Consider the following 23695-nt stretch of genomic DNA (forward strand, 5'->3'; position numbering starts at 1 on the left):
ATATTGATGAACAGGAAGTGGCCGATGTCAGTAACAGCTGCTACACCGTTTGCAGAAAGGAGATAGAATATTCACATGTCCGACACAAAATATGAAATTCCCTACTGCATACACCGCACTAATAGTTGGCACGCATGTTCAAAGGAGTATTGACTACATGTCAGCAATGTTGTCGGTGTTATCGAAAAGACTTGCAAGGCGCTTTAAGCCTTGCATTTTGTTGGCTTCAAAGTGTTTTTTATCTCTAAACGTTGTTGACAAAGTAACTTCTACTAATCTTGCTTTTATAGCCTCAGAATGGCAGCGATTGCTGCTGTGACTTAGCAGTGCAGGTCCGGGTCCTAGAAGACCGCATCCAGGACCTTGAACAGAGGCTGCAGGAGGCCAGGAAAGAGTATGGTAAGTCACATATTGATACGTACATTAAAAAGAGGGTGCAGTGTGTTTGTTGTCGAGATAACATCCTTCTGCGCAGTTTCGCAAGCTGTGCTAACTGTGTAACTGCGGAAAAAATTTTCAGGTCATTTAGAATCAGCCCGGAAAAACTTCGCGACCATATTTTAAATGCGAAGAATTTCTTAGTCGCACGATGTCGTGGATGCAGCGTCGGCAACGCCACCCAGACTCCCACTGCGCATGCTCGCGTCACTTTCCAGCCCAGGAAGACACGCAGAAAACTGTCGCTCTAGAAGCCATTAAGGAATAAGACACCACTAAATTTTCAGCAATCCCAGCATGCGCAGTGGGGTTGCAGACTTCTGCCCTTACTCCTCTTCTTCGAAGGCAGGCGGTGTGTATATACGGGATGAAGGGTGCTTTCAGAATTCAGTCATCGGTGTCTTTACTTGGCTTTCGCTTGACTTGATGCTTTGCTTCACTCAAGTATATGCGATGGAAGCAACAGTACCTTCAACCAGTAGTGAGGCACAACCAAACAGCAGCGTCCCACTACTCGTTAAAAGGAATGCTTCTCCTTCATTCGATAAATAAGAATAATATAGATGAAGTAACAATTACGCATTCGAAAGCCATACAGATTTACGCAACATTCACATATTACCCCCACCACTCTGTGATGCATTTACTAAAGTTCCTGCCGGGGGAAGATGTGGGCGACTTTTTTTTCTTACTGCTAGTAGAAAAATTTTATCTGTTTGCTTCTCGGAGAGAAGCGTGCCGTGTATGTTTGCCCTACAGCCTGAACCCAATATACCGAATCGTCCCATAAATATCGGAATTGATTTGTCGTAAGGAAATATGGTAGGCTTCTCTAACTATATTTTATGGCTGATGTACAGAACTCATTATGTCATTGTCCTTGCCATCACTCTCGTTCTAGCTTGAGACCACCTCTTATTCATGAAGAGATTCACACTGCAATACATATATCATATTTTTTCACCTATAACCCACTCTGAAAAACACAAAATTGTGCTTAAAAGGTGGGGGTGCAGGTTTTAGACCTTTACCAAACGTCTGCCTACGCACTGCCATTATTTTCTCTGGGCGGGGCTGCGCTCCCCCGCAAAATGTTCTGTCAAGGCAGCAACATCACCCTTTGTATTCTATCATGCAGCCCAGTATGGCGACATTTTTATCTTTCCTGTGAATATGCCTATGATCAAATGTTATATGCTTTTTTTTTCATTTTGCGGAATTAACGCTGGGTATGCAGGTTTATGCGGGGGCAACTTTATACGCGAGCAATGATGGTATGTAGTCTGCAGATGCTCTGAACTTCTTTCTGGGTCACATTCAGTCTTCAGCAATGCAGTCAGAACTGTAATAAAATGCCAAGAAATGCACCACGCCCACCCCCTTCACTATGAAAGATAACGCGATAAGATTTGGAGGAGCAGCCCTTGCAAAATCATGGATCAGAATCTGCCTTCCCCCCCCCCTTTTTTTGTGCTGCCCTCTGGCGCAGTGGTAGGGTTTTGGTAGGAACCGGGACAACCAGTATTGTTTGACGAAAAGCTTGTGAGAGTCAATGGTGTCATGTGACTATCTTGTTGGGCAAGGGTGCATGCACCATGGCATCATGAAATATGCAGGTTCAACATGGCGACAAAAGAGCCGCTAAATATAGAGAATGTGTACCCGTGCTTTTAATACAATGCTCCATTAAGTACACATGCATTACTATTTTTATTTGCCCTCTTCAGGTAAATAAAAACTATGAATGAAACAGTGCCCCGCCGCGGTGGTCTAGTGGCTAAGGTACTCGGCTACTGACCCGCAGGGCGCGGGTTCGAATCCCGGCTGCGGTGGCTGCATTTCCGATGGAGGCGGAAATGTTGTAGGCCCGTGTGCTCAGATTTGGGTGCACGTTAAAGAACCCCAGGTGGTCTAAATTTCCGGAGCCCTCCACTACATCGTCTCTCATAATCATATAGTGGTTTTGGGACGTTAAACCCCACATATCAATCAATTATGAATGAAACAGTGAAAATTGTGGAAGGAGAGAAAGGGGCGCATATTTGAAATCTGTCGAAAAAGAAATGGGGTACTTGCTCAGTTAGGGGTGATTGCTCGGAATCTTGCAGTACTCCAGCATCTTTTTTTTTTAAATATATCTCGGCTGATGGCATTCCTCACGTGTGCTGCAACTTTTAAATGGCTGTTACCAGGTTAAGGAAACGGCCGAAGTGCCAAGCAAGTTTCATGTTTATCTACCACCCTACAGAGAACAAAATGTACACTTGTTTGCAATATAAGTTGGGAGATGCAAGCGGCCACAATCAGATATAACTGCATCGGCGTGCTGTCTGACATTAGGTTGGTATGTGGGGTTTAACGTCCCAAAACCACCATATGATTATGAGAGACGCCGTAGTGGAGGGCTCCGGAAATTTCGACCACCTGGGCTTCTTTAACGTGCACCCAAATCTGAGCACACGGGCCTACAACATTTCCGCCTCCATCGGAAATGCAGCCGGCGCAGTGCTGTCTGACATTAAGCGTCCAGTGTCTAGACAGTGCAGTGAATGCGTGTATTCTTTGATCCTTGCAGCTTTGTCTTTATACTTTTTCCGATGGAGGCGGAAATGTCGTAGGCCCGTGTGCTCAGATTTGGGTGCACGTTAAAGAACCCCAGGTGGTCGAAATTTCCGGAGCCCTCCACTACGGCGTCTCTCATAATCATATGGTGGTTTTGGGACGTTAAACCCCACAAATCAATCAATCATTGTCTTTATACTTTCTTGTAGCATACTAGCTGCACACATGAAGCATTTAGTGATTGGGGTGCCTTCTTTTTTCAATCCATCTCGTGTTCCATGGAAGCGCACGGGGTTGATGTGAAGCGTATGCTGCTCGCATTACCGTTTAAAGATAACTTACGACGTCTCAGTGACAAAGCATTGCCACATACAGCATTCGATGCCCTCTGTGCGTGTTCTTTTTGGTGAAAACATACTGTATGGTGCTGAAACATGAACAAGGGTATTGAATTGGAAGAAGCATCGTGCTGAACAAAATTCTTCAGATGACGCTCACAAAGTGAAAAGATGCGGCTGCTGCGTGTTATCTGTCTGATAAAGGTAAAACAAGCGGTGCATCCCTCCCCACTAGTGTGCTCCCGTCCTTGTGGCTTTGTGCTACAAACGAGTGTTTGTCTTCTTTCCCTTTCTGAGCAAATGGTTGTGTTTTGTTTTCAACTGCAATGATCACATGTCCATAGTAGTGAAATGTTAAAAGCGAAATGTTGATTTAGCTGTAGGTTAGAGAATGCCAGATGGTCAGAATTATAGTCTTTCACGATAGTGCTGACATTGTATCAGAGGTGTCAATGATGTCCTCATATTAAAAACTGATCTTTTAACACTCGGGTATGAACACAAGGGAAGCTGTGCTCGGGAACTAAGGAAAGTCAGTGAGTATGATGCCGGGGTGTATGCACATTTGCAATTTTTTCTGCAGCTGATATGGTGACAGCCTTTTATTATATCGGCAGTGGGGCTAATACATGCATGGCTTTAGAATTTTGTTTTACATAGGATCTGTTAGTCATTTTATTTGGCACGATAATCATGTTTTTGAGGAAAAATAGCATAATGTTGGCTGACGCACACAGTAAGTTGTGTAGTGAACATTGTCTTCAGATTTTTTCATTTAGTACATCATGTTGGCTCGTGCAATGATCGCACCTTTTTTTCGGAAGAATCGCCCGACGCTTGGGAGTGCGATTATTATGTGATTAAAAATTTATTGTGAAAAGTAGAGCTGCAGTTTGCGTTATTTTTCTTCCTTCCTTCTTTCGATTTGCACTTCTAACAGTGACTAACGTATGCATAACCGAAGGTTTAGGCCTAATAAGGCCTATCATTGCATTGAAAGGACACATTCACTTGGCTTTGCTTGAATTGCTTTATAGATAGCTGGGCATCTACACGGGCGATCACGAATACTGCACAAAAAAGGCAGGCATAAACCACCATTTTTGTCACTTTATGCCGGTGCATTCTATTTCGCCATTGGAGCAACGATGTGGGGCAGTTCTGTCCTCGCCTGTATACTTAATAGTCTTTAACGGCACGTTTGATTTGTATACTGAATTTATTGCACAATAGTGCAAAGCAAGGTGTGACTTCGCTGTTTTGCACAGTGGCCGCCTCCCAAAACTGTGAACATATGGCATCATAACAAAAATAAGTGCCAGTGCCTAAGTTCGATGTGCGTTCAATACATATTTCAAAAAAAGAGAGAGAGATAAAGAAATTCCGGTGAAAAAATTCAGAGGTGCAATCATTACGCGAGTAAATACGGCAGTATTTGCTCGCAGAATTTGCCATCTGTATTTCACAAAGACGGCAAATAAAGTTATTATTATTGTTTGTTCAGTTTTACACTGGGACAATAACTTCCTTTTTCTTTTTCTGCTTGCTTCAGACTCCCTCACCATGGTAAAGAAATCTAGGAAACTGGTGCGTCGGCTGGAGAATCTTCTAGAGCAGCCAAAAAGGCTTTTGTCAAGGCCGAAAAAGTAGGCCTGGTTCTAGAAGCACATTTGTGCATACACGTACAACAATAACTTGGCTGACGTAGAGTTTAAGCATATGTGTGGTTGTAAAAGCTAATGTCAACAACTAACTTTTTTTACCACTGTTACACAGGAACTGGAAGAATGAAAGCAAGAGAATGGTTCAAAGGGCCTGTTTCTTTGTTAGACAGATCCTAATTAGGTCAACAAACCAAAAAGCCCAAAAAAGCATAAGAAATATTATTTGTTGTTTTTAACTGTAATGAAGTTTTGAGATGAATGAAAAATATTAATTTAGGTGGACAAAACAATACCTTTGCTATTGGTGGGGCTCGAATGCAAAATCTTCGCTGTAGGGGCCCACCAAAGGGAAAGGTGTCTATTGGCTACTTCAATTTAATTTTCATTTGCAGTTAAACGACTACAATTATTGTCTTCTATGCTTACGTTGACTTCATAGTTTGTTGGTATCATCAGTTTATGTTTAATATTGGTTTTGAAGACATTGAGCTTGCACTTATCAACTCTGGTACGAGTAAATATCGCAGTGATACGGTTGCTGTGCCACTTGTGCCAAACTGCACTGAAATGTGAAACCTGCTATATCCTGCTACATTGAAGCAAGAATTGCATAATTTTCACTGAATGTGTGCGAGGATGCTGTTTCTGTTGTGTTTCAGAGAGAAAAAAAAAACAAGGCAGCAGGTACTTGAAATTCTCGTTTAAATAAAGACTGCCCTTTTTAGTGGTCATTGAACCAAAAGGGTCAGTGCAGCAAAAGAGATTTCTAAAGTATCTATAATTGCGTTCTCATGTCATGATTGTTCCCTTGATTCACTGGTGAAACGAGTAAGTTGTCAACTCCTCAAACCTAAATGGTCGCACTGTAATGCTGTTTGCAACGACCACTTTGCCCAGCTGCATAGGCATGCATGCAGTCTTGTAAACGGCCACTTGAAAATTCAAGTGTGCCTTCTGCTGTGAACTGCAGCACCATGACTTTGCAGTGAACTGCTTGTCAAATGCTTCCTTCGTAGAAAGAGCTCATGGTACAAGAAATACACGGGAACTTGAACGTAGCACAATTTTATCAAGGCTGAATGCAGTTTGCATGTACTGAATAAAATGACGAGGCTCTCCAATTAGGTGGCGAGGGTTGAGAGGGAAAGTAAAAGCCCAAATTGCAGTTATAGAGTAAGGCATCACAACATACAAATCGTTTTAGTTGACGCATTAAGTTCATGCAGAGTTCATTCCAGTGTCGACTATTTATAGACAGTGTAGCTGGTAAATACTTTATTTAATCTATGAGGCTTAAAATTCAGGGTGGCCGGTGTGACAATGTGGCTGGTGCAGTGCGTACCCGTGCAAAAAAAAAAGAATTGCTATTAACCCTACTGCTTATATAATGTTTTCTGCTTACACTTGCATACACTGTGATATTACATCAATATGTTGAGTAAAGATATATTTTAGATTGAGTAAAAATAGGTATTAAAGTTTTATAAGTTAGTCATCTGTTTATATTTATAGGCTTTTGTAAGATGATAGTCTATCACTCAGTTTTGGTTGTACAATAAACTCCTAATAAACGAAACTCTCTTAAATGAAATTGCTGCCTAAATGGAACAACTGCTCCTAATATGTTTGGTTTTGTACTTGAATATTATACCCCTATTTAACTCTCAGTAAACGAAACTCCTCTTAAAGGAAATACATTTTTCTGGTCCCTTTAGGTTTAGTTTAAAAGGAGTCTAATGTATTATTACATTGAGTATGAGCACATTCTTGAATAGGCCATCTTTAATTAGTTTGATAGCTTTACAAAATGATAAGTACTATATATTTTCATTGACTTCCAGAAGGGTTCATGCAGGGCACACTAGTTTTAATATTATACAACGAGCGGTCAAAATTTGTTACCAGTTACACAGTTTCTGTGGCCTGGGGATTCGTAAAATAACACGGTTTCACATTATACCGCTGTCTGGGTGCTGCTTCTCAAGTGTGGCACGTTTTTCTCTTGGAGAACGTGTCAAAATTGAACACTAAGCCTTTATTTGGCTTGATGTCTTGGGTACATTTTGAGCAAATATGTTCAATTAATTATAAAAACCTGTATTTAATAGTATTCAAGAGAATCGGCACTTTGTCAGTTTATCCACAAAGCTATCAGAGCTGGCGCTACAGTTATTTAACTCATGAGTCGACTCACTTATATCAAGCCGCAAGTCTGAGGTAGTCCGAGGGAGTAATATTTTTGTGTCTTACTCCTGTATTCATAAGCGCTACTTGAATTGAACTTAACTTGCCATCCCCTTCAATGCAGCATGAACGTGTTTGGAACGCGCTGCTGTAGGCTCTGCCAAGGCGGCACAAACGCACAGACGTATTTAAAACGTGCCGCATTGAAGGTGGTGGCAAGTCCAGTTCAAGCTAAGGAGCGTTTATGAATACGGGGCTTAGTCTGAGTAAGTACAGTTGAAGAAAGTCTTAGCGTGAGCTCACGTGGGTTTGGCTTAGGAAAATTTTGGCAGTTCTGAGGTTGAGTGAGCCAGGTTGACGAAATTGTTAATTAGTCAAAGTCTGAGACATATTTCTTACGTGAGTTTAGGTAAGTTTTACTTTCTTTTGACGACCTATGGCAGGCACTACGTCGCACATCTAAGACGTACATTGTGCCTAAAGCACTTAGGCAAAAAAAAAAAGCAGTTGCTTTTCAATTGCTAACAGAGCGCATGCAGAATTTACATAGCTTGCGCTTGCAATACTGTAATGAAAGCATCAAACAAAGCCTGATTCAACTAAGTTACTTATGATGAGTTTTTTTTTTCAACTTTTTAACCTAATGTCAGCCCTCACATCGCAACTGAATACCAATGTTTTAGTTTTTCTTTCTGGATGCTGTGAAAAAAAAATCTCCCCTCACGTTGCAATAAAAAATATTTGGCACATTAAAAAGGAGTGGCTGATAAATTTTTCATCAACTGCAGTCATGGGAATAAATAAACTTAGTGATATCTGAAAAAAATAGACCAATAATTCAGTTCGATATTGCCGAACATTATAAATAAACATAAATAACTGAATCTTGATTTCCCTCTCTCTATAACTGTATCTGTATCTTGATTTCCCTCAACCACTCCAGCTCTTATAATAAAAATTTTTGTTTGAAGTTGTTTGATAAATAGCTTGCCGTTTAACCGGTGAAGGGCGTGGTGCAAGGTGGCTCGGTGTTTAACGCATCGCTTTCATGTCGCAGAGGTCTCACGTTCCGTTCCGCACGTCGGAGTGTTTTTCTGTTTTTTTTTCTAGCATCTTCTCATATACAGATACGAATACACGTACGGTGAGTGACGGCGACGCCGACGCCGGCGGCAAAACCCAGCCGAGAGTGTTCATATATTTGATATCGCAATAAAACAACGATATCATTATTACGCACGCCTTGGTGGAGGGCTGAAAAATTTTCTAGCATCAAGTGTTCATTATTGTGCACCAATATCTTATGCGTAACGGACCTCTAGCATTTCGTCAACATCGAATTGTGACTGCTGCAACCGATATTTTATCCGTGACTTTCGGGGTAGCAGCCGATCACCGTTATCACTGTCCAGCACGGTGGACGAGTAAGAGAGTTTGTATCAAATAATTTTGGTGTGTGTGTGTGTGTGTGTGTGTGTGTGTGTGTGTGTGTGTGTGTGTGTGTGTAAGAGAATCATTGATAAGGGTGTGAGATGGGTGATGGGAGAATGTAGAAATGTCTGTATGCACTTGCGGTAGGTGGAGTGCCGTAAGATTATACTAGAAAAAATGCTACTTTGTACTACTCACAATACGTATTCTAACACGAATGGAGGGTGTGCGCATGAATTCCCTTCACAGATTTTCCAGCAGGCCTCCACTGCTGGGCTGTACAAATTGTACATATTGTAAATTTGTTGTTGTAATGCATTCTAAACTGTATGTAGAGTGTATTTATCATGTGTTGTCCAATGTGAGGGTCGATTACCTCCCTGCCTTCATTTTTTCTCGTTTCTCTCTCTCTCTCACCTGAGCCTAAGCACTGTTAGAGGCCGGTACGGCTTTAAGGGTCTGCCATTCGTCACACCCCAAAATCGTTTATCCAAAACCACGACGAGGCCCACGAGTGTAGGCCACTCTCGGCGGTGACGTCGGGGTTCCCCACGACGGCCACCATATCATCATGCATGAAATCACCATCCAGCGAGTACATGTAACACAGCCCGGCCATAACACCGGCACACAACGCCTGTACGTACGCGGTCCAACACCACTTCCGTCTCACGCCGTAGTCAATGCACGTCGGTACTTTGGCGGAACCGACTCTGCTGTCACGCCACTCTTGACGCTTTTGCAGCGGACGTTCCCTTCGTTGGCAGTGGCATAATGATCGACGCTGCAAGAGTTGTGGTCTTCGACTTGCGTTTTACTCAATCTGGCTGCTATTAGTCACATGGAACGATTCAAAAAAGAGCGTGTTCTAGAAACTAAATATGCCCACATGGGACTTAGCGGCCCTCTAAATGCCAGCACCATGTCCGCAGCGTTGGTTATTTTACTACGACTAACTTTGTAGAATATGTTCGAATGGAAGCAGGCTTTTTCGTTGTGGTTGGGATGATGCAAAGGCCCCGTCATGTTGGACACACCTCCAGACGACTTCAAGTACGCGAGAAAAACAGACTACTCTTCACCTCCACACAGCCATCCTCGTCAAGCCGTCGTAGCACTCCACGCAACTAACAAAGTTCGGTGCACCCAAAACACGCAGGCTGACTTTACAGTGCTCATCCCTACGATACTCCTGAACTACGCTGACGCAGTCATTGAACAGCACGGACATGCACAAAGACACTAACAAGAAGACTCAAAGCGTAGCGCAACAATTCGGCACTTTCGGAAGAACGTGGTTGCGTAGGGCGACTTACTCTAAGCCACAAGAGTGCATTGAAGCGTAATTCTACCTATGACCGTCAACTTGTGCGACACTCTCGGTGTTGTAGCAGGCTTATTTTCGGTAAATCCGTTCAAGAGTTCGGATCGTCTGGCCGTGTAGCTAATTAGTTATAAAAGGTGATGTCGATGACCTGTTTACGTCGGAGGACCCGAATGTCAGCCACATGCTTACTTAACCAATGACCCAATGCGCGGCTTGAGCAAACAAACGTAACCAAAAGACTAAATGTTGCCACGGGAAACTGCCATCGCTGAGTGTAAGGCACACATCACGAACAATAGAAGTGCTGACGGCACCGCTACAAGAGACGAAGCCAGCCGCAATGGGCGAGCGGGTCCTGCATGCGCACGAGCTTCGACCAAGCGGCGAGCCCGCGTAAAGACGAAAATGACGGTGCTCGAGGCAGAGGTTGGCGAGGACTACGAATGTTCGGTTCCTTTTTCCCGCGGCTGTGTCGACTCTTCGGCTTTGGCCACAAGCTTGCCCTTATTAAAACTTGTAAATAAGACATCCTTGTTGTGAGGTTGTTATTACTGCTACAATATATATACGTAGAGATATTTGATTAGTATTGGCAAAATTCAGTGTTCCAGACTACACCTCACATCATTTTCCAAGGAGGTGCTGCAATTTTTCGGTGATGATCGCCTGCGGCACGGGTTCACAATAAACTACATCTTATGATTCTTGAAACGTAACCGCCGCTACTAACTTCTTTGCCTGACGAGCCGATGGTAAGGTGAGACGCGACACTTTGATACCGCAGCTCGGGCGCAGCGTCGGTTTAGAGGGAATGGTACACAGGGCAGGGAGAGTGAATGGCATGACAGAGCGTGAATTACATTCGCGCAAGCTCGTAGCCATGCGTGACCATGTGCACAGAACTCGTCCAGCGCCCAAGTGTTTCACCTCGTACAGGCGCGAGGGCTCAGAGGTACTGGAACGTTCTGCGAAAAGGGAGACCCCTAGTGTTGTTACTTCGTAACAAATATTTATTCAACAAAAATAAGTATTTCTCATGACTAAATTTTGCTGAAATTCATGCGCAAACCAGGTAGTGTCAGTTTGGTATTCAATCTTTGTCCTCGTTCTTCAGTGCAGTGCTTTCAAAAATATAAAATTACTCAGAAGGCATGGCCACAATATGCCATTATGTTTCAGGCTGAGCACATTGTTGAATAGAGCGACAATTTTATATGGAACGAAACTATTGAGAAACATAGGAACTCATTGCAGAATTTAGAAGATATTTCCAAAAATGATGACATTTGGCGTTATTCTCGGTTATCCTATGACAAAACAGATGCAATGAACATCGTACGTATCAGTTGTCATTGCTGTAGCACAATAAAAATGCATGCTTGGACGAATAGTTTATGAAACTATTAACACACCAGCGCCAGCGGGTCCCAGTGAACGACCTATCCTTGTGTCTGAAAAAATGGTGGCATGCGCAGTGGTGTTACTGTGTCCAGGAAATACCCAGCCCGTACCCCCTTTTAAAAACAACATACACTTACACTTTATGTGATATTCTCAAGCTGTAATGTACAATGCCTAGCTTTTCTATAAAGTAAGACTTTAAGTGAGCCAACACACCAGCTGTCTCTTTTCTCTTCTTTTTCAACACTCTCCCCCCTTCAAGCCCCTCCCTCCCCAAGAAAAAACAAAAAAAATCTTACACTTGACATCTCCGAGTGATATTGTTTAGTGTTTTATTTTCGTGTTCAGTAAAGTTTTAGAAGCAATAAAAAGTGCCGCCAGGCCTGCGCGGAACACACAGCACAGCCACAGCGAAAGCTGCCAGATTGGCCTGGCAGAGCTTTTTCTAACACTCTTCGGGTAGCTGCTACAAGAACACTTCCTGGGTACTTACTACGCCGTAATTAATAATTTTTGTGTTTTAAGCTAGCATTCACTTGGCTATTCTTCGTCATTCCTCGTACAAGCGTGATATGCACAATATACTCGCAAGAAATTTTGTGCGAATTTTAATGCAGTGCCTCAGGGCGAATTATCTCTGAAGCGAATATGCGCTACAGGTGATAGGTGATAAAAAACAAGCTTTTCTAAAGTGTTAGAGCATTGGCTGACTTACGTGTTACGCAATTCACATTTGATGACGCGTGGCTCTTCTTCTGCTGCTATAAAGCGCTTCATTGCTTGTGCTAACCCGATTCATTTCGCGACATGAAGCCTGAATAAGGCAAGTTCACAACGGAATTTCAAAAGCTGATGTGGCTCTGCAGCTTAATAGTGGGCTGGATAGCAGGGCACCCGGCTTTGAATCCCACTGTGTCCTTGGTATTTTCAAAGTTTTTTTCTATATTGCCACATTTCATTTCCCAAGTTTTTGTTATCGTCCCAAAACACCACACGATTCTCAGCGCAAACCGCGCCTGCAGTTTTCGAGAAGGTTCCGGACTGTAGTAGATGATTTTGATAAGATCACGCCCATTGTGCGAACGGTACAGATTGTTCTGGCCCCTACGCCACCACCAGCGATAACGCTAGAACATTCGACGGCAAGAGTATAAATGCCGACGCGCTTCGCCGCTTGTCAGTTGTTGATCGAAGGCCAACGCTCCGTTCGCCGCTATCAGTCCGAGACTGCTATCTGTGCGAGACTGCTGCTGTAATTGGAGTTTCCGTTCACCGGGCACAGGTTCGCCCAAATAAACAGTTAGATCGCAACACGAAGTCTCCTGTCTTCAGCACGTCACGACCCCGTGACAATATAATGCGATAGTGTTTATGGCCACCAGCAGCGGCGGCATGGCCAACTATGCCGCCACACGCGGCCCTTACTGTGATCTCATAACAGCTTTCGCTGTAAAAAGTCCCAATTATTCAGTGAGCTATCGAGAACGCTTTCAAGGATCAAGTGAAACATGAGATATTTGAAAGATCGAGTGGATAACTTGTTATCGCACCAGGCCCGGAAACTCTGCGCTTGAGTTTCAGTTTCAGGAAACACGCACGCTCTTAGCGCTTGCCGGGCATCCTAATATCTCTTTCAACGAATTGATGTTGACGTGGATGTTGAAAGTTATTCTCATTCAACAGTTTTTACTAAAAGAGTTTATTGAACTTCGAAGAAATAATAGTTTGCTTATTTCTTTTTTTATTTCTTATTTTGTCAATTTTCATTCCGGCTAAGCGCGGGAAGATTTGTGTGGAACACAATTATTGCATTGTGCTTGTGAACAGTTATGTAACTACTCATTTCACAAAGTTTTTGCGTTATATTGCAAGTACAATATTTTGCTAATAATACTACCTTGCTTTCTCAATATTTTTTTGCTGGCCTTCCTTTTCGTTTTTCTCGCGCACGCAAATAGCGAGGCATGGGGCACAATAAAATCACGTGCTTATAACGGCTCGTAAAAGTTCAGCAATAAAAAAATTGGTTTCGTGCAGTGTAGGGCAAATATGCCCAACGTCACTACCGCTTCCAGTTGTGACGTCACATTTGCCTATTTATTGTCAGTTGTCCCCTTCATACGTAGAGGATGACGGTGGCAGTGAGCCGGCAACATCTGGATACGCGGGCTTGTAGGGAAGTTACGCTACCAGCTTACAAATACTTTGTGCTCAATTGTGCTCGGTTGCCTCGCTCGGTGTGCGGGCCAACCATGAATACGGCAAAAATAAGATGCTTGAAGCAGCATGCAAGGAACGGAAGCTGCAGTAGGCCTGGTGAATCAGGCAAAGCATGCATAGAACCAAGATGGCTAAGTCGGGGCAACGCATATATTGCGCAGCTCTGTGGTATGTTGAACCGTGTATTTCCAGTTCTGCCTAGGCCTTCCAGGATTCCTAGTGGCAATGGTTGAGAATAAGTGCTTGAGTTCATTAGGTATTCATTTTGCATGATTGCATAGGTACACCCACTCTCTTCAAGCCTGACTATACTGACATAAGCGCAGTGTCACTAGACTAATTTTTGATTACCAGAGCCTGCCAGCTATCACAAGGTAATTGTATCATGAAAGGTTTGAACGCTTGTTGACAGGGCTACTGAATTTGTTCATCCTTCACTTTTGGGATGTACTGGAAGCGTTGTGAAGCAATTATAGCCTTCCTCTTGCTCACGAAAATGCCTGCAGCTAGTTTGGAACACTGTGGGCCTTCGCATATAATAGCGTCAATAAAATAAATGTAATTGAATCATTGGTGCTTTGAAAAATAATTGAAGAGGGAATGTCGCTTGAGCCAGTGTTTTGAAATGTGGGCATTTCTTTCTTAGGAAGAAATACCTCGCCTTGAAGAATCTCGCCTTGCCGTAAAACAACTCAACTAGCCGAAACATATTTTCCAGTGGCATTCACAACTTAACGGTCTAATCGATTCACGTCTCTATCTTCCGCTGAACTTTCGTCCTGTTTGGTACTCCAGAAGTGAAAGAATATCTAGTAGCTGTCATAAAAGATGTGATTCAGTAAAGTGCGACATGACCTGCTCGTGAATGGCAGCATTTTTTGTATGAGTCCAGATATTTTTGCATTATTGTTGTCTCATTTTGTGCATATGTTTGTTGTGAAATAACGCAGCTTTTGCAGATTCACTCATGTCTGTTTTAGAGCGAAACGTGTGATTTGAAAAAAAGTTTTTACCTTTACTTCTTTGATTGAGTTTGGTCATACTGAGAACTCAGTGAGCTTTCGTCCGTCCACTTCGTAACAGGTAAACAACGTTTAAAAAAATTGCCCGCAGCTTCCCTCGGGGGAACACTGAGGAGGATGCGGACCATATATTTGGTTAACGGGGTGTTAAAGTGCGACTTACTTGGGTCGATGGCTAAATTGGTTAACGTGGTTGTGAAATGGGGTGTTAAATTGCGACTTACTTGGGTCGATGGCTAAATTGGTTAACGTGGTTGTAGGAGGGGGTGTTAAATGAGTGTACACGTACACACGTATGCGAAAGGGCGGCGCTGGTCGAAGGGACGTCGATCATTGTGTTTGTGGATTCGTTGGAATTCATTTCACCGCGACCTTGGACGTCGACGCGCCGTACAAACCAACCGACGAGCGGCAACTGAGCGAGCGAGCGCCGACCTTGAGTATATATACAGCACGACGGCGCATGCACTGTCAGCTGTTGAATGTTCTCGAAGCGCGACGCCACATGCGCGTCCACTGGAGAATCAGGAGAATTGTAGATGTCGAACGCGGTGTGTAGAGGAGGAAGGGTGCACAGATGGTGGAGGAGTGAAGCGCGCGCGGTGTGTAGAGGAGGAAGGGATGCACAGATGGTGGAAGAGTGGGCTACGGCGCGACGGCGCATGCGCGCGCGTCAGCTGTCGAATGTTCGAGAAGCGGCGTGGACGGCGCGGACGACGCGGACGGCGCACTTCAAGGCGCGAGTATAAGATGCTCCGCATCTAAAATGCTTGAATGTAACGAATGTCAGCGTTGCCCGAGCAGCCTTAGGACGTGCAAGAGATTACAAACAAATTCAGCTTGCTTGCAAAGTGGGAAAGGAGAGCTTTTGCGACAACCCCTCTCCACATGGTTCGAACCTTCTCCCTGTATTTGCTGACCTTTCAAGTGATCTCAAGGTATAAATTTGTTTGCGAATTATTCGTGGTCAGATACTCGCTAGTGGTAGAAGCGGCGCTTCCGCAATGAATCACTATGTGAGAGCGCGTTCCATGGAAGGCAAAACGAGTTCCCGCCCCCTGATTAGACGCCCATATTTATTTCTTTTATTACTAAATATTATAGCCTTTCTTGGGTACCATCAACGCAAAAATATTGGTCTGTCTGTCAGTCCATTTGTCTGTTACCGCAAACTGGGTACCGACCGATACCCCGAACGGCCAACCCCATCCGCAGTGACCACCAGTGTTGCTCAAGGATCAGCGTTCATACGTGTGCGATTGTCAATTAAAATCAATTATTTCACATATCTGAGGCACTATAACAAAACGTATCTATTCTGCATGTTTGTCTTTTACTAGAAAAGGCATACATAAGTAATACTAAGGACCGCAGCGCTTATCACGCTGTGCTGACCATCCAACGCTTGCACGGAAAGCCGTGTTTGCAACGAAAACGAGACGGCGGTGGCACCTACCCGTCGCCTTGCGTTCTACACTTTATTATCTTTGAGGCGGGCACTAGCATTCGTCTGAGCCACGCACTTTGTTTTTGAAGAAAACTGCTAGATGGCGGTCATGTCTCAAGTGTGACACGACTTGATGCGCTCGTTCGCCTCTGCTGAACGCTCGAGGCACTCTAACGCAGCGCCTCCAGAATACCATTCACCGATTTTCTTGAGCAGAACATCGCATAAATGTTTTGTTCACTCTCTCCACACGCAAGACTATCGTCTTTTGACGACATTTGCAGAATAAATGCACATACGGGATCATTTTTTTTCTGTCTCTTTTTATCTCTCTCCCTCTCCCTCTATATCTCTGTACTCGATCTTTCACCCATCAGGGTTGGTTTTTTCCACAGCGGAAAAATCGGCATACGTGTTGTGTATGTGCATTTATGTATACGTATTATGCACATGTACACATACCACATAAAAGAGAAATACAAGGTAAATAGACTGAAGTGAACCGGCAAACAAGCTATCGTGTTTTTCTACATTGATGTACAAATAATGAAACCATAATAACAAAAAAAACAGCAAAACTTTGCACAACATGCAGCGAAAAAAACGTATTCTGAAGGAATATTTTCATGCCAGTTAGATCTTTAAAAAGCGGGAAGAGAAAGCGCAGCATTTATTTTCCGTACATAGTGGACCTGTCAGGAAGAAATCATATGTGAGCATGACGAGTGTTATAAAAAGTGCCAGGTGGCTTGTTCGAGCAATTGTGCAAGAAAAGTTTTCAGTTTTTGGTCTTTTGTTTTAGCGTTTTACGAATTCTCTGTGCCAGTTGTCTGGTAGGTTTAGCAGGTTCACATCATCGAAGGACGGGCAACTGTGACTCCCTTTCGGAACATTTGTAATGATAATAATAAAGGGAGTTTAACTTCACAAAACACACTACCAGTATGGGGTGTGCTGTTTTTGAGAATTTCTGAAATTTTGACCACCTGGGTTCTTCAACGAGCCCCTAACAATAAGCACACGGGCCTCAAGACTTGTTCGCTTCCATCAAGAACGCGGCCGCCATTATCGGGATTTGAACCCTGGACATTTGGGTCAGCAGTTAAGCACCAAAACCACTAAACCACCTGAACGGAAGGTTAGTAACATTTTCAATGGTGTTAACTACCCTTTTTGCATTACGTAGAATTTATGAACGTTTGATAAAGTTGCCATACCCCACACAAGATGACAACAGTTTATGTGCGATAAACAATTGCGTAGCTTAGTATATCAACAAGGTAAGCAACGAAAGGAGGGTGAGTAGGGGGGAGAAAAGGTGGAGGAAGGGGCAAGCACAACGCGGAAAGAAGAAATATGAATAGAAAGAAAAAAGAAAGGAAATACGGTACCAACGGCCAGAGGATGAAAGAGAGAAATGTATAGGAAGCAAGACATAAAAATAAACCGTGAAATATACAGAGAACCAAGAATAGAAACAGAAAATGGAAAGAAAAAAATGTATAGAGAGGGAAGAAAGATTGTAAAAATGCATAGACAAAAATCATAGAAACGACAAAACAAAACAAAAAGCGAAAGAAATAAATACAAGAAAAAAATGAAACGGGGCAAAGTAATTCCACTTGGCTTTGCCCTTTCGTTGATGCTTAGTATCAATAGTGCAAACCCAGATTGTTATTATTATTTTTTCCTAGAAAGCGCATAACTGGAATGTAAAATGGACAGTCTTTAGGCTCGAAGAGCACTCGGTATTACCTCTAACGACGACGTGCAGAAACAAAGTTCTGGCGGCCTGCGATTTCGTGTTTCCGTGACAGCTCGTCTGAATGAGATTTAGAAGTGATGACCACTCCCACCTGCCCCATTTCGCCTTTTTTCTTTAGTTGCGCGGGATCATCTACTTTCATTCACTAATCTCATTTCGTAATCGCTCTCTTGTGCGAATTCTTTTAAACTCAAGCCTTTCACGCCACATTTATAAGGCTCCAAATGGCGTTCCGAAGGCAAAAGGCACTTTCAAACTCTGAATCCCAATCTGCCTCAACGAAGACATTATAATTGCCCGTAATCGGCGTCGAAGAAATGTTCTGGCAGCTTTCCACATTGTGAAATTAAAATTAATGTCCCCTAATGGTCGAAAGTGGGCGTGAGTCTTTCACAAACGACGGAAACGGATGCAAAAGAAATAAAAAGAATAAAGTGTGTAGGTATCTTGACTAATGACTAGAAGCAGCCATCGGCACCATGTTCAAACTTTTGTATGATCTAAATAGAGATTTTGTTTCCTTTAATTTTTTCTAGACAAATATCTGTCAAATTTCTCGAGCGTCAATACGTCGGCGAGCGGCCTCCATGGAAAGGCGTGTGGTGGCCTTTTTGATATACGTGCATTTAGCAATAGTGAACAGCCCCTTTTTTTTTGCGCATCAATACTAAAACTGCTGAAAGCAAGTGCGTGTGCTGAGAAAAAGAAAGCGTTGAACACGAATGCCCTTTATGGTAAATAGGTCATTTTAATTGACTGGTTGGTGAACTTGAATGACCTAATTCCCGGAAGCGACTCAGGCTTTGACAGACGCTGTAGTGGAGATGCACGAAACAAAAAGATCTGGCATAGTCACTCGAATGGCCATTAGCTATCACCGAACACGCTTTGGAATTTGTGGAGTGTCTTCCACTTTTTTTTGTTGCTTTGGGTATAGATTCACAACCTAACGGGCTGGCAACTTGACTTCTCTTGAGTAAGTAATAAGGGATAATGGTACAGCGTAGCATAGCCATGTGAAGGGCAGTATAGCAAAGCTAGGGCCGGGGAAAGAGAAATAATGTTGACAAGGACAGAGGAGAGGTTGAGGAAGAAAAAATGAGAAAGAAAAGAACACCAGCTACACTGTTATAGTGTTGGTGTCACTGTTGCCTAGGTATTTTGTGTCTTCAATGCTAGTGCAGCCCTTTGGATAATGTGACTCGTCTTTTCTATTTTGTCACTTGGATTACTTTGAATATGTAGAAAACAAAAAGGCTGCACTCTAAAAGGAGTGCCTGGTCACATTTTGTTACTTTGTCACGCACTTGGTTCACGCCAGTTCTCGCATACGATTACTTGTTATAATTATTGTTGTTGTGTAGCAGCCACGGTGCTACCCGGAAAAGCAAATAGGGTTCATTTGGACCTCAACTAACACCTACATATCAAGCGGGTGTATTATTTGTCTTCGACACAGGTTCTAAGCTTGCCCTTTCATTACAAGCAGCTTATCGCAAGAGAGAAAATAAATCGAGAAAAGCTGACATCTCGGTTCGTTCGATATGAATATGCGGTCAACTCCATTTCGCGAGTGCTGTCGTAACCGAGCAGCTGACTCCTGCATTTTAGGTTTCAGTAAATCCCATCTAGGTCGTTCATTCGAGCTCCTCACCGAACCTCATCCCAAACAGTGTTAAAGCAGCACGCCTTTTCTGCCAAGTCCCAGGTTTGCGAAGCCGCAAGGCCATTCTAGTAGTTCTAAGGCATCAACATATGAGGAAGGGTCGACTACAGACACCTTCGCTTTTAATGGACGAATCTACGAATGCATTCTGTTCGACTAATTTCCGATGGAGGCGGAAATGCTGTAGGCCTGTGTGCTGAGATTTGGGTGCAAGTTAAAGAACCCCAGGGGGTCGAAATTTCCGGAGCCCTCCACTACGGCGCCTCTCATAACCACATGGTGGTTTAGGGACATTAAACCTCACATATCAATCAATGCATTCTGTTCATCTGGTGAGGACGGCCTTGTGTGAACGTCTATCACATGCTGTCGATTTCTACACGCTACCATAAATTCACTGCCTCTCTATCCCTTGTTCTTTCTCTTCCCTCTTCTCTCGTTCACATCTTTCTATTTACCAGTCCTAATTCGGTAGTGTAGGGATGCCTACCAGGACGCAGTCTGTCTCGTTAACCTCCATGTCTTCTCTTTTCTGTTTGCTTCCTTCTTTGATTTATTCATCTGCTATGCCTGGGAAAAATTGCATTGCAGGAAAAAAATTTGCGATAACGGTGCTTACGATTAAGTATTGCGAGATTTTCATCTAAAAAAAAGGTTGCTCTACCAAGCTGTAGATACGGTGTCCTGATTTCACGTCTGCCAAAGCTTTGTGATGAGACACAAACTTATCGTAATTATGGTCATTATCGGCCGGCGCATTAGTGATTCTTCTCGTGGGGCTTCATCGCTGAATGTCTGATGAAAAGCATGCGTATGTGATTCGCACTCAGTGTGCACCGAACAAATACCTGCCAGCTTTCCAATCTTCTTGCTTCAGCTAGTAATGAACAGAATAGAGGTATTCTTATCGACCACCAGCCATTTCTACGAGATCTCATCTAATGACTTCCACTTCTCTGCAACGCTAGACACGCCTCCACCCTCTGTTTCGAGAGGTGCGTCCTGATGACCGTTAGTCGATCTTTGTCCTTTTACCTCAATGCTTTGTTTATTCGTTCATGTGGTGAATGCACTTCGAAAGTCAATTTGACTGCCAATTGTAGAAAACGACTTGTAAAGAGCTCATGTGACATATCTGATTCATTTATATGTGGGGTTTAGCGTTCCAAAATCACCATACGAATATAAAAGACGCCGTAGTGGAGGACTCCGAAAATTTCGACCACCTTGGGTTCATTAACATGCACCCAACTCAGTGCACAGGGGCCTACAGCATTTTTGCCTCCATAAAAAAAATGAGATATCTCCATCGAGATAATGATTGCGTGATTCGACCATTTGTTATTCTGAAATGATTGTTAAACTAACGCTAGTTCAAGTGAGAGTTCATTGTAGGAGGCCTTATTAGGCGCTCATTATCTCAATGAAGATAATCCCCGGCGAGTTACTCATGAATTCTCTGGAAAAATATTTCGATTAGGCGAATTTTTCAGTAGTGAATACTTCAGTTGAAGAAACTAGATTTGTTGACCCCGGCTTATTTTCGAGATCAATTCGACAAAGTATCCCACTCTGAAACAGTGGCGCAGCTGATGCGAGCTGCCCCCAAATCTCCCGTTTATCGGAGGTGGTGCAACATTGCTTATAAATGTGGTGCCGTCGGGTCAAAAGAGTCGTACAGCAGAATAAAACGACGCACCTGTGCTTGAGTAACTGCCCCGAACTATCAGTTTTATAAGTTATGCCCGGTGTTCGTCTTCAACCGAAAGAAGAGTGCGACGAAAAAGATATAATGGCTGAGGTACGGTGAAATCTTGTGCCTCTAAACGTAGCTGCAGGGTATATCAGAATGTTAGGAGACTTCGTGTCGCAGCCGCACGCTGTGCCAGAAGCAGTGCATAGAAATGAATCATCTGGATAGCTTGAAGGATGCCAGTCTGAATGAATATTATAAAGTGTTCGTATAAATCAATAGAATTTCACCCAACTGACTTCACATCTGCTGTGTCCAGTGTTGTTTCGTATTGTAATGAACATTCAGTTTAGTCCAGTGCTGTTTCGTATTGTAATGAACATTCAGTTTACTGTGCTTTCAGTTTAGTGAACAATACATTTGGGTCTCTTTAAGTTCACTCAATTAAGAGTTCACTGTATAAGATAAGAACTGTGTAACCACCGAATACAGTGTCATAGAATAAAATTAAACACTTATTAAAAAAATAATAGGTAAAGAGTAGCTGGCGCTTATACTTCGCTCTAAATTCTACCCATGGAAGTTTATCGAACAAAGGGGCTGAAACTACGAATGAATATTTTTCATTTCAAAATAATCTCTACAGCGTTTTAACACAAAACTGTCTAGGTACACCACGGCCCCACTGAAATATTTCTGTCATGAATGTGCTGCTGCAAAATATATATTAACAAGTCGCTAAAGAAGCGAGAAGCATTGGTTTGGCAGTGGGGCGTCGATTCAGGAACCTCATTGCCTTTCAGCGCACGACGCTAAACACTACACCTCAAAGAAAACATTCCACAATTCAGTAATGGCAAGCTATTGATATACACTATACAGTCCTCTGAGATCCATAGCTCTAGTGCGTTTTCGTCATCAGTAGTGAGAGGGCGCGATATGCTCACCTTGGGTAAAGTTACTCTATATGCTACCTTGAGGTTGCTATCTAAAGGTAGCATATACGGTAACTCTAGCCTTGGATGGAGTGCCTCGATTCGCTTGTTTACCTCCGCGTGCTCATCAAGGCACTCTATTGCGTTGGGCGCGCTCTAAAACTGTCGTTCCTCGCGTTTCGGTAAGCGCCACATCCACGGAGCGAGGTGTCTGCTGAGCTCGCGCTTAGCAAACTCGCGATTCGTTAGATGGTGAAAATATTTTTGCTTCTCTTCTTGTTTTTTCATGGCACATGTCATCAGCGAGGAGCTGCAAAGACATGAACGTGAAGGCAAGACATAGTTTTATGTTTTTGATTTCTTCCTCTTGAAATTAGTTGACGTGGTTGGTGCCTTGCCCTGACCAAAATGTAAAAAAAAAGCCCTATTCAAGAACTTCTTCTTGCTTATTTTAAACTTTGACTGGCTGATCAATTTGCAAAAGTGCCATTTATTTCCTCTCTTATGAAGTATCATGCAGTATGAGGTGATGATCACCGTGCCTAAATTTTTTGCACCCAGTTAACTACTTTTTTAGAGTTCGCCACTGCTAGAGTGAGAAGCAGCCAGCCGCCATTAAAACTGCGCTATTTAAAAGCCTGGATACCACTGACTGAAACAAACAAAAAATTGTTGGAAAACGCTTAAGCATCACCTATAAGGGTTTAACGTGGCCCTGCTGCGGTGGTCTAGTTTTTAAGGTACTCGGCTGCTGACCCTCAGGTTGCGCGATCGAATCTAGGCTGCAACGGCTGCATTTTTGATGAAGGCTTAAACGCAGCAAGCCCGTCTGCTCAGATTTGGCTGCACATAAAGGAATGCCAGGTGGTCAAAATTTACGGAGCCCTCCACTACGGCATCTCGCAAATTCATACAGTGGTTTTCGGACGTAAAATTCCCCATATCCATCTGTCAAGACTTGAACGCGATGGCGATATTTTCTTACAAGTGCTTACTTCAAACACTTAGTACATGAAGTCTTCTTCGAACTTGCAATGTACTCACTACGTGACCTTAAAGGGGTAGTGCCATCAAATTTTGAAGCTATCACAAGCCTTTCGTGGTTTTTCTTTGTATACAAGGACTCTCCACATGAAAGGTGAGACAGAACAGGCGCGTAAAATATATCAAATGCGAAGCATTTCTTAGTGAACTTTGGCGACTTTGAGCGTATCTACTAATCTATCTATCTATCTATCTATCTATCTATCTATCTATCTTTCTATCTATCTATCTATCTATCTATCCATCTAGCTATCTATCTATCTATCTAGCCGCCTAAGTTCTCTTTGCCGTCTCGATAATTGTATCAATACCGAAAATGGTATGGCATAACATGACTGCATGACGAGTATAGCTTTCTAGTCATAACATGAAAATCATGACATATATTTCATGAATGTCATGACTTATATTTCATGGTCTTGATGCTCTTGCGCTGGTTTCGTTCACATGACATCTTACAAAACTGCTATGGTATGACATGACGGCATGGTGAACACAAGTGACAGACCCTTACGTGGAAATCTGAACATGCATGTCATGTAAGTGATGACTACACGC

Source organism: Rhipicephalus microplus, unplaced genomic scaffold (genome assembly GCF_043290135.1).
Source record: "Rhipicephalus microplus isolate Deutch F79 unplaced genomic scaffold, USDA_Rmic scaffold_19, whole genome shotgun sequence".
In the NCBI taxonomy this organism is placed as follows: domain Eukaryota; kingdom Metazoa; phylum Arthropoda; class Arachnida; order Ixodida; family Ixodidae; genus Rhipicephalus; species Rhipicephalus microplus.